The sequence below is a fragment of the Eleginops maclovinus genome, chromosome 5, assembly GCF_036324505.1.
Source record: "Eleginops maclovinus isolate JMC-PN-2008 ecotype Puerto Natales chromosome 5, JC_Emac_rtc_rv5, whole genome shotgun sequence".
NCBI classification, from domain to species: Eukaryota; Metazoa; Chordata; class Actinopteri; order Perciformes; family Eleginopidae; genus Eleginops; species Eleginops maclovinus.
In genome coordinates, this window is record NC_086353.1 from 15,253,158 (window position 1) to 15,264,259 (window position 11,102).

The window sequence follows — 11,102 nt, forward strand, 5'->3', positions numbered from 1 at the left end:
AATACAATTATTTGCGTTGGCTTCCATTATATTTATAGAACAATTTGCAATGATCAGATTATAAAAACAAGTTGTTTACACATCAGAATCTCTCATTACATTAATTAAATCACGTAACATGGTGTAGGTGCATGGAAAGGTAATATTTACACTCATCTTTCCAGACCACGGTCACAATGGCCATGAACACTGCAAAAGCTTTTGAAACAGACCGTTCTCTCAAATGTCAGTTTCAGTTTCTGGTTGATGACAAACACTCAGGGAAATTGTGACTGAAATACGGGAGCTGTTTAAGACAGCTGGGGTCTGTTGAGTGCTAAAATATGCATGAACAATTTTCCACTTGCCAAAGACTTGTCCAGCGTGGCAGCTATTCTTGAATGAGGCCAAAGGGTAGCGAGGACACCATGATTTTCTTCATCACCAGAGTTAAGTGGACTGGGAGCCAGTCTGTCACACACCCGAGGGGTACACTTCAATCAGTGGACTATAACACACAGAGACAGAGTAATTACATTGTCTCTGCAACTGTTCGCAAGTTGATGTGGAACATAACACTTTCTGTTTCTTAATCTCAGATTCATCCAATGCTAATGTACCTGCATGTGTTTAATCTGAGTAAAACGCTGTGTATCGTGGGTTTATAAAAGATGTATGATTTAATCAATGGAGTTAATTGCACTTTTTTATTCTTTATATATTCTAGAAGTCAGCCCCTAAGCAACAAGAGACCCTTTAATGAACACCTTTTAAAGTCTTTGTATTCATTTGTTAAAATCCATATTTTTCAAACAAGAAATAAAGTTTTCTATTGACTTTTTTTTAACTTCTCTTTCTGGTTAGTGTGTCGCTTTAGTGAGGGCCGGCATATAGTTTTCACATTCAAAGCACTGTCACACCTGCAATGCACATTGTATTGAAGTCAAGAGTTTTGTTGCTTTCTTTCTTTCATCCATTGTGCAGATAACAAATGATAATGCACATTTAATGGGATGTAACAATTCAAAGTGGATGAGCTATCTGACAGGTGAGTTTCAATATATATTGTTTTTTTGTTTTTGCTCTATATAATTTTATGATGAATTCGGTTGTTTTTTTCCTTTGTGTTCTTTGGGGAACTCCACTGGTTTTACACATACAAGTACGTTTCGAGTCAAAATAAGTACTTAGTCTATGGACAACAGAGGGACGAGATGCATTCAATTAAAGAAAAGGTGCACACTTTACAATCACATTTTTTGGATTGATGTGTTTAGATCGCCCACTTTTGAAATGTAAAAATGTTTACAATATCATCAAAATGATTTAATCTTGGAAACTATAAAGATAACTGAAAACCTTTGTTACCTTTGTTGACCTTAGAACGCACAGTCTTCAGACTCATACACTGATAAATAGCAACATAAAAAAATTCAATAAGTGGACATTGTCAGAAAAGAGCTTGATCCATAAAAACAAAAAGTAAGGATATTTCATCCTTTGTTGCATTTTTGAACATCTTTGTGTTTCTCAATGAAATGCAAAACTGAATCATTACAGCACCCTTTAAGAATCAATATATTTCTATAGGTCGAGCAAACATTAAATGACTTAAATTAATTAAAGTGTTTTTCCCCTAACACAGAGCTTGATAAACCTTTAATCCAAAACTGTATGTCAAGACATTGTACACAATTTCAGTAAACTAATTGAGCCATTACAGTATACAAACAGTTTAACTTCAATTCCCATATATATATATATATATATATATATATATATATATATATATCTTCCAGCAAACAGAAATGTTATGGGAACGCACAGACAATTTTCCTTATAATGAATAATTATTACAATATGAGCTGACACATTGATTACGAGGTCTCACGGGCCAACTCGGCTTCTTTCTTTAGCCAAGTGTAATAATTATGTTGCAAATATGACATTCAGCACAGCTAATTTGAAACCTTTTTTTCATATATCTTCTTGAAAAAGTATTTTAGATAATAAGATCAAAAGCATTTCAAGATGAAAAAAAAACAAAGACATGAAAAATATTACGATAGGCTTTCGTAGTGAATTAGCAGAGATGTATACTTCATAAACAGAAATTAGTGTTTAAATCAGGACTGAAGCTTGAGCTCAAAGCTAGATGTACTCAAATACAATTGTAGAATTTGTATGAATCACTGATGCATGGACTCTTTAGGTCAGGCTTCTGAACTGAACCCAAGAGCAGACACTGGGAAACGCAGATGGTGGGATGGTAAGTGGTTTTATTCAACAAAAGGTAGGCTGAGGTAAGTTGTAGAGAGGGGAAAAAGGGAGTCCAGGGAGGAGCGGGTAGGCAGGCTGGAGGAGTGGAACAGGAGGAGAACAGGCTCTCAGATTCCCCTACAAAACACAGAGAGCTGGTGTTAGAAAATACGGCAGGTTGGCAGGCCGACAGGCAGTCAAAAGGCAAAAAGGCAAACAGACTAGTAAAGACTGGCAAAATGCTAGTTTGCAAAGCTGGAAGCGTGGCACACAACAAACCCTGTATGGCAACAATCCGGCAGAGACTGGCTGTTGCGGCAGGCTTACATACTGGAGCTGGCTTGATTGCTGAGCAGGTGTGCTGATTGTTGATTAGGACCAGGTGAGTGGAAGCTGGATGGAAGACAGGAGGGGGGAAGGGGGAAAACAGACCAAGCACCCATCATTCATACTGAAAGCAGAAAAATAAACAAAAAACACATTCAAACCAGACATACACGAGTCAAGAGTGAGGACTCATGACACTTCAACATGCTTTCAGACTGTAATGAAAAAGTTTGGTGGGCTTCTGAAATTGAATCTCTCAGTTATTCAGTTCAGTTACACGCATGCATGAGCATTAGTAAGGCGGACTTACTTTACACACACTTCCAAAGTAGATACATGTAAGCCACAGAACAGACTGGTCTTCTACTTCGTAGTCTAGCAGTCAACTGTAGAGATTACATCGCTTAAACACAACAAACTCAAAATGGTGAACATGTCAGGAAACATTTGCCTATTTAAAATCATGTGGAGTTGTTTGCCTGGCGACCAAAATAACATAAGTTCCTGAGGGAAATGTCTTTATATTTAGCAGCCAAATTGTCCTCTTACCATGTCCACCATCCAGTACATGAGGCCGATACCTGCTGTGACTAAAATTAGAATAATGAGAGCAGAGACTGAACCAAACCAGTCAAGGTGTGGGTCATTAAACAAAACAATAAGTGGAAAGAAAGATTGGTTGAACTGAAGGGAACTGGAGTCAGGAGACATTGGAGGCACACAAAGAGAGTTCAATGATTCATCGCCTAGGTGAAGATATCTAACCTTAATGACATGGGTAGCAAGGGAATAAAGTATCCACACATAACTGAACTTAGGCAGGTAATAAACTTGCAAGGCAAATTCAAAAGATATATGTTGCAAAGTGGCATTAAAACAAAGGCATGGAGCAACGTTAAAAACCTGACATTCAATCTTATTATACGTGACCTGCAGCCTATTACAGCTTTAAGTCAGTGATGTGTGTTTTCCTGCCAAAACGACAGATATATTCTCAACAGTGTTCCGTGACGCATCCTGTATGACTGAAGCTGCAGTTGGTGCTGCTCTGATAACATGCTGCCAATTATCCACCTCGTCTGCATTATCTTGTGGCCTAAGTCTGCGACTTAGGCCACAAGATAATGCCATAAAATATGTCAAAGAGATGGTCAATAACTTTGTTTTGGAATTTGCTAATTAAGTTACATTTTCCATTACTGGACTTATAAAAATAAATGCTAAGGTGTATGCAAAAATAAATAATAATGACTTTACTGTGCATACTAAAATTCACATCCACACTATTATTTTTGACTTGTATTATTTATTTTTTTGTCTGTTTCAAGTATAAAGACATGAGATTTTCCATTTCAGATGTGTTCTACTGGTAAAAGCTTTTAGAGTGAGGAGGATATGTAAGAGGCAACATGGCTGATGGCTCAGTTTCTAGTGAAGTGACCGAGCAGCACCTTTGCACAAGTGAGAAGTGACGCTGATTGCCAGAGATTCCCTGGAATCCCATCAACAGTTTCCAATCTGCCAGAGTCATATTCTATCATTGCAGGAATATGACAACACTAAGTAAAGATGGATAGGTTCTATTTCTCCCGTTACAGTAAAAATGACAGCCAAATGTCACATTGCTACTGTTTGCACTTGGCTTATCTCAAGCACGGCCATTTATTTGGAACGTGAGAAATGTAACTTGTCCAAAGCAAATGTATCCCCAGCTTTAATAAATAATCCTGTGTATTGTTTGTAGGCCTTCATTTCTTTGCTTTTTTCCTCACCCTGCTATCTGGTAAGCTACCTTAAATCCAAGACTGATTTCAGCTCCAGGCCTGTGAAAATAGAGATATGAGGATTATTGGCAGCACAGGTCAGATGTCAGCCGAGCAAGCCTGTGATTTCACAATTCCACTTTGACCGGTAAATGTAAATAAATGAATGAATAATATTTCTATTCACTCCAATTGTATGGCTCTCAGTGTAAATAAATTGATGGATTAGTTTGACATCCTGTGTCAAAGGTTAACAAGATGAAACGGGTAAAAGGGGAAAATAATCCACTTACAGTATGCTGACATAATTAAATGTTATGTTATATATCTTTTGATTGTGGCGATTTGTGGATTTAGCAGGAGTTATTTGTTCTTAAAAATGTTTAGCGAAATGATTTGCAGTGGCTGTCATGAACTACAGATTATATTAACCTAACATCAGATTTATTGAGATTATTTTGAATGCAACACAAGTAGCCTATGTTAAAATATATTGTGGCTGTAGTCAAACCCTTTTTTGCTTCCCTTACTCATTTCTGTGAAGGACGAAGCTAGACAAATTTGTTACCAGTTGCAAATGAATCCTGCATACTTTGTTTTTCACAGATTGAGTGCATCAGTTGCTTGACTTGTTGAATGCTGTTAGAGCACTGACCACGCTCGCTCCTGCAGTTGAAGGGCTTTTCCTCTCTTGCCTGCTTTTCTCTCGGTTTCTGTAATGAGAATTGTAAAATTAAACATGTATTTATAGATGTAACATTTCTTCTAATATAACTCTTATTTATAGTAAGTGACAGCTGTCATTTTCAGGAATCCTGTCACCATGATGAGAAAGGTAGAAGAAAAAATGATTTCAACACAGAAAGCAAACAAGTGTACCTTCAAAAATATTATATCATTTATAATATAAACTATTCCTTTCACAAGAGCAGTCTGCTGTGACGCACACCTCAGAGACGAATAAAACTCTTTATCCTTTTTGTTTTCTTCTTCCAAAATCAGCCTCTTATATAGTAGATAGTATGTCAATATAACTGATATTGATATTGCTGGGAACTGAGGAAAGTATGTGTTTTCTAATTGATTTCCTACCTATTATTATAAACATCTTGCAATTTAGACTTTTTAAAATATATTTAATTCTTTAAATTTACAGAATGTCCACTGTAGAGGACGTCAGGACCATTTTAGTGTGAAAAGACAGCCAATATTAACAGATAAACTATGTTACATATTATGCTTATAGAATGATATTAATACAAGAATAGGTTCACCTTCATTTAAAAAAGAAGTAATTGATCTGAACATTGCTGTATGATTGGCCACAAAGAAACTAGTTTGGTTTTTGTTGAATGCTGCCAAATCTTCAAAGACTTTGTGGTCAATGTACTGGGAAAAGTACTGAAGACTCCAGTCTGCACTGGTTGTAGGGTCATTTTGATAAGTTTTATGGATGGTCTCCGTATTTGTCTCCAATTGACCATACTCAAAGGAACAAACGTTGCATTCCTGAGGCTATTTGCATTTTTCCTGGCACCAATTAAATTAAAAAAGCCACAATGGAACATATGTGCTATCCCTGGCCGCAGAGCGCCATGTCTTTCCTGCTCGTCCCTATCTGTGTCTGTATCTGTCTGCTCAACTGAGCCTCCTGCATCTTTTCCTCTTCTTTTTCACCCTCTTCTATCCCAGGTGTAACATTTCTCTCATCATCTGAGAGCTCCAAATCTGCTTTAGTTCTGTCTCTTGCAACAACGTTGTCATTAAGTCTATGCAGATGGTCCTGATATCCACTAAAATGGACATTTATAAAAGAGCTGTGATTTCAAAAGACAAATTATTTGACTATTTTCAGAACTAATTATATAATTCCTAACATGTTAATAAACAAGAACATATATGATTTTTATAATAAAAATAACAATAAATAAACAGTATTTGAAATACCAGTCATCCTCCTATCAAATTGTTGTTGTCGGCAAGCTGGCCATTTTGAATGAAAAGAAAGAGGAACATAGGGAATGTGAGGTTTGGGGCATACAAATAAAACTAGACTGAACTCAGGCTTAAAAGGAGGCAAGTTATGATCCAGAGCAATCGTAAGTTAATTTCCTTTTGCTTTAGTCATTGTCCTCTCTATTAACTGTTGCGCACCAACTGGGTTTCTCTGCAAAATCAGTTTAATTTTCCAAGGTGGAGAGAACTCAAAATGTATAATTATGATATATTACATCATAGTAGGCTTGCTATCTTAAACATTCACAGAAAAAGTGAATGATTGATCCTACATACTAAAAGTAACAGAGGATGCAGTACAGAAATGTCTGAGGCAGTCATATAAAAGTGCTGGAATAAAAGGATTGACTATTGCTGCAAGGGACAATGGATGATAAAATATAAAGAAATATAGTTGTGGTTTATGCTGCTATGATATGTAAAACAACTATATCACTGCATCTGCTATCTCAATCTCTTAAAACATGTATCTGTCATTCCTCACATATGTTTTGCTTTTGCTGAGGGACTATGGATCTGTATTGGTTCTTGGATTGTGGCAGTTTTGTTTTTGCAGTGATGAAAGAATACATTACATTTCAGGTTTTTTTCTTTTAAGAGTTTCTAGTTTTTTAAAATACACTTTTTGTGTATGTGAATTTAAAACAGCATTTGGATATGATGCCAATGGCACATGTTTTTTCTCTTAATCTGGGGGACACATAACAGACGGGCTGAAAGCCCAAAGGGTCCTTTGCTTCTTCTGTTGGTCTGATTGGGAAAGACAGGCTGCCGGTATATCCTGGACTCACTGCAAGTATTTAATGATTGGTATCCACAAAACTAATCCACAGTATGTGTCTCCATAGCTAGATTACATATTATCTAAAATAAGGTCAACATGGACATGTAACAACGCCCTAAAACATAATTGACTTCATCCTCTATTTCACTTCTATAAAATGTGACCTCATTTCGCAAACCAGTAGAGTCACCGCCTGCTGTCCATATCATTTTTGTCAACAGATGGATGAGTCAAATGCAGAAAAATCCATCAGCACTCACGCAACTCTGCCCTGGTGAGTGCATGATTCATCTGAGCATAGGGTTGTCTATATGTATGATCTCATTGGTTGCTTTCATGTGTTTTTTTTGTGTGGACTCATTAAGTCTCAACGATTGGTCTATTCAGGGTCAGCTTCTGAAAGGGGATAGTAAAAGCTGCAATGACAACCGGCTTTTGTGCTGTCAATCTAATAACAAAATGATTTGTAGCTGTCATTCAGTTCGGCAAAATACATCATTCATTTCCCATTTCAGCTATTTGTGAGTTCCAGATATTTCCATTTATAGAACGGCATCCGGCAGTGTATTTTATTCACCAAGCGTCCTTGCTGAAAAACTCTTTGATGACATAAAGGAACTGACATTTCTTTATTAAATATTCCTGTCAGTTGCGACAGATATGCTTCTCCTCAGTGGCGCAAAATTATCCTTCTCCTTGTGCTGCCAACACTTAAAATACTAACGCTATAGGCCATTCTGCACTATTACAAGTCTAGCTAATGAATTATCTTGACAATCACACTTTAAAGGCGGCACCCAGGGAGGAAATAAAATCCATATTTGGAAACCTTCCCCCATAGTGATGACTGCAGATTACACATTCCTTAAGGTTCTTAAACCATAAAATAAATAAGGTGAAACTGAACAGAAAGTTAGACGGGTTACTATTCTTAATTTGATTGCAAAGCCACAAATACATCAAGCAAAGCAACATTGTTCCTATATCTTTTTTAAAACATTCATATCATGATATATTCATTAGGCATCAGTAGTTTCCTTGGCATATGATTTGGTTTAACACTAACTTCACATCACATTGGAATGCTATTCCGTATCGGAAACAGCAAACATGAGAATAAAGGCAAAACAGTGTCCATCATATACATACATGCATGTAAAGATCAGATTTTATTATATGTTATATATTTCATTTAGTATTGGACTAATATTCACTAAATAATTATTGTTCACCCTAGATAACCCTAGTTTTTCTGATTTTTACAGATTGTTGGAGCTGTATTAATGTACTTATTGATCAACAAATGCCAGAAAAAGATTGAGAAAATTGAAACATGTGAGCAAACAGTTGCCTTCATAACCGTATGCACCAGTCAGAGAGACGTACTGCATGTTTGTACCTATCTGAAGTCAGACACTTTTTTGTAAGCCCCCACAATTCACAAGCTTTTAAAAAAAATGTGTAGTCAATTATCTGGATGTATGGTTATCAACCACTATAATTGATCTGCCTACTCCCTGATCTGAAAAGGCAAAAATAATTGTGAATTTTCTGCCTGCACACATTTAATTAGCACCCATAAATATAATATGAACCACACATATTATAATGTTATGAACCAAAAGGCAGGTGCAAATAGGATATATTGTAGATTTTGAATGCAATATATATATATATATATATATATATATATATATATATATTCTAACCAAAAAAAGAGATTAAACAAGTAAATGTGCTGGAAATGTATGTGTTACTGTGAATGACAGTGGTCAAATATCTGACTGTGGTTTTGAACTAATATAGAGCCATGGTAAGTTAATAGAAACAAAACCTAAAAAGCACAGCACAGCATGTGTGAAATCAACCCTTTAAAAAGCCTTTGTAGAGGAAAAAGGCAATTAAAAAGAAACTGTGTAGAACATTTAACTAGAAAATCCTACTGTAATACGTCAGCACATCAAACTTGCCCATTCAATGCTCAGAAGTACTGGACAGTTCAAAGGTAAATATAGATTTTGTCTCGATGTCAACAGCTGCAATTATTCTGGCAAAAAAGCAACCTCTGGATGACGACAGTGGACTGAGGCAGACCACTTTAAATAAGCCCCGACAGCAACATTTTTGCAATGTGGGAAACATGTCACAGGCCATCAACATTGATCACACTAAAACATTCCTGGACTTGCGCACCAGCACAGCGACTGCCCTCGAAAAAGCATGTCAGCTTGTTGGTCTATCAGGAGAATCTTCAAACTGTGGCAAAAAGAGACTTCTATGACATGAAAACAAGACAAAGCCAAAGAGCTACTTGCAGGCAGACCTCCTGTGGAGGGGTGTACCAAGATCAAGTGATGAATGTAGGTATTGGAAAGCAGAGAGTGGACATCATGGGGCCTAAGTGGCGTGCTAAAATAGAGGTATTGGCACACACTTAGTTTTTGTGGTTTCATTCCTCTCAAGAAGAAATGATGTTGGATGGAGATCTTGTAAAACAATTACCAAAGAAGTGACCTTTTATGGCACTTCACCAAAATGTCATTCAAAAAGCAATTACCCTTGCAGTGAGTGCCGAACACCTAAAAAATGTGAAAAGATAAACATTACATAACTAAATTTATAGCGGCTGATGTCTGTTTTAAGGAAGCCAGGCTGTGAAAAAGTGTGGTAACTGTAGCATTCAAACCATTTCACTGCTATGTTGATTTTAATACGCAATGTGTTGAATATACAGTATCATCAAGAGGTTAACAGTATGAAAGAGCAAGCAGAGTCTTTATAAAATGTATTTGAGTTGGAGTCCAGGCAGACCTTGTCTGTTCTCCAGTAAGAAAATGATACGGTTGGGTGGAGGTTTAAAAACGTGCTAGAGAAACTTAATGAGATGTTCTTTCTTTTTGTGCTATTAAGTAAAAAGAAGGTCACATCAATTTAAAAACAGCTTCCAATGGTCAGCTTCCAACAAGCTGATCATGGACATCCACTTTTTTAGTTAACCAACTAGATTATGCCACAATCTCCAGCAGCCAATCTTTGTGCTGCTGACAAACTTTAAATCTCTTCTCCTTTTCCTGCTGTCAGTTGTCATCTCAGGTAATATCACTGAAGCTCTCCTCCACCCTGTCCACCTCCTATTTACACATCCAGTGCCCAGGTTAAGCTCATTTGATCAGAAATCCATTTTTCATCAAATCCAGATTTTCAGCTCAGGACTTCATATTATATTATATGATACGATGATTTGGTCTAACCACCATCACTATTGACATTTCTTATCATATTGCTCACATGTCAATAAATGTTTTTTTACTCAGAAATAAGTCTCTCTTGATTGAAATGCTTCTGTTGTCTTTAAATGTTGTGGGCTGGAAAGATCATTCCCTTGAACACAAAATGTGTTTGATCCAGAATGTTAAACAGAAATCAATGAGGAAATATAAAACATACGGGGTTGATCCTTCACAGACAAGAGTAAACTATCTCATACAGATTTTTTGCAGCGGTCTCAGACGCAGCAGGAAGATGAAACTACACAGACTCTGTTTATTGATTAGCAGTTCCTGATTCAGCCGTTTTAATCCAATTCCACACTGTCAGTCACTTGAGGAATCACAGACAAAATTGAAAGAGCTGCCATTTAATTAACCACTGACGTCCATCTCATTTTGAACGTGTGCATAACTCAGCGCAACGCTTTTTATCTTGACAACCCACCGCCGCACAATGCCTCCGGATCACATCTGGGCCCTGACACAGTGTTAAACTCCTCTATGACCTTGAACTGTTTTGCCAAGTGCATTCTGCACCACAAGCCCTGCTAATAATGAAGATGACAGAAAGACAGAACGGCGCTAATTTGCCCTGGGAGGTAAGACTGAAGAGGTCAACGAGGTTACAAAAGGTTTGCTTTCAACCCTAAAACTTGCTCTCAAACTGACACCTGTTGAATCAATAGTGAAGGAATGAAGTCCTCG

General features: G+C 36.9%; 1 long non-coding RNA gene across 1 annotated transcript; it reads right to left on the reverse strand.

Annotated features, from left to right (window-relative positions):
* Positions 1–2,240: 2,240 nt before the first annotated feature.
* Positions 2,241–2,952, reverse strand: LOC134864361 (uncharacterized). The gene is made up of 3 exons (XR_010165833.1): positions 2,876–2,952; positions 2,518–2,689; positions 2,241–2,376 (listed from the first exon to the last, which is right to left on the reverse strand). It is a non-coding gene; the product is annotated as an uncharacterized LOC134864361 (long non-coding RNA).
* Between the last annotated feature and the right edge of the window lie 8,150 nt (positions 2,953–11,102).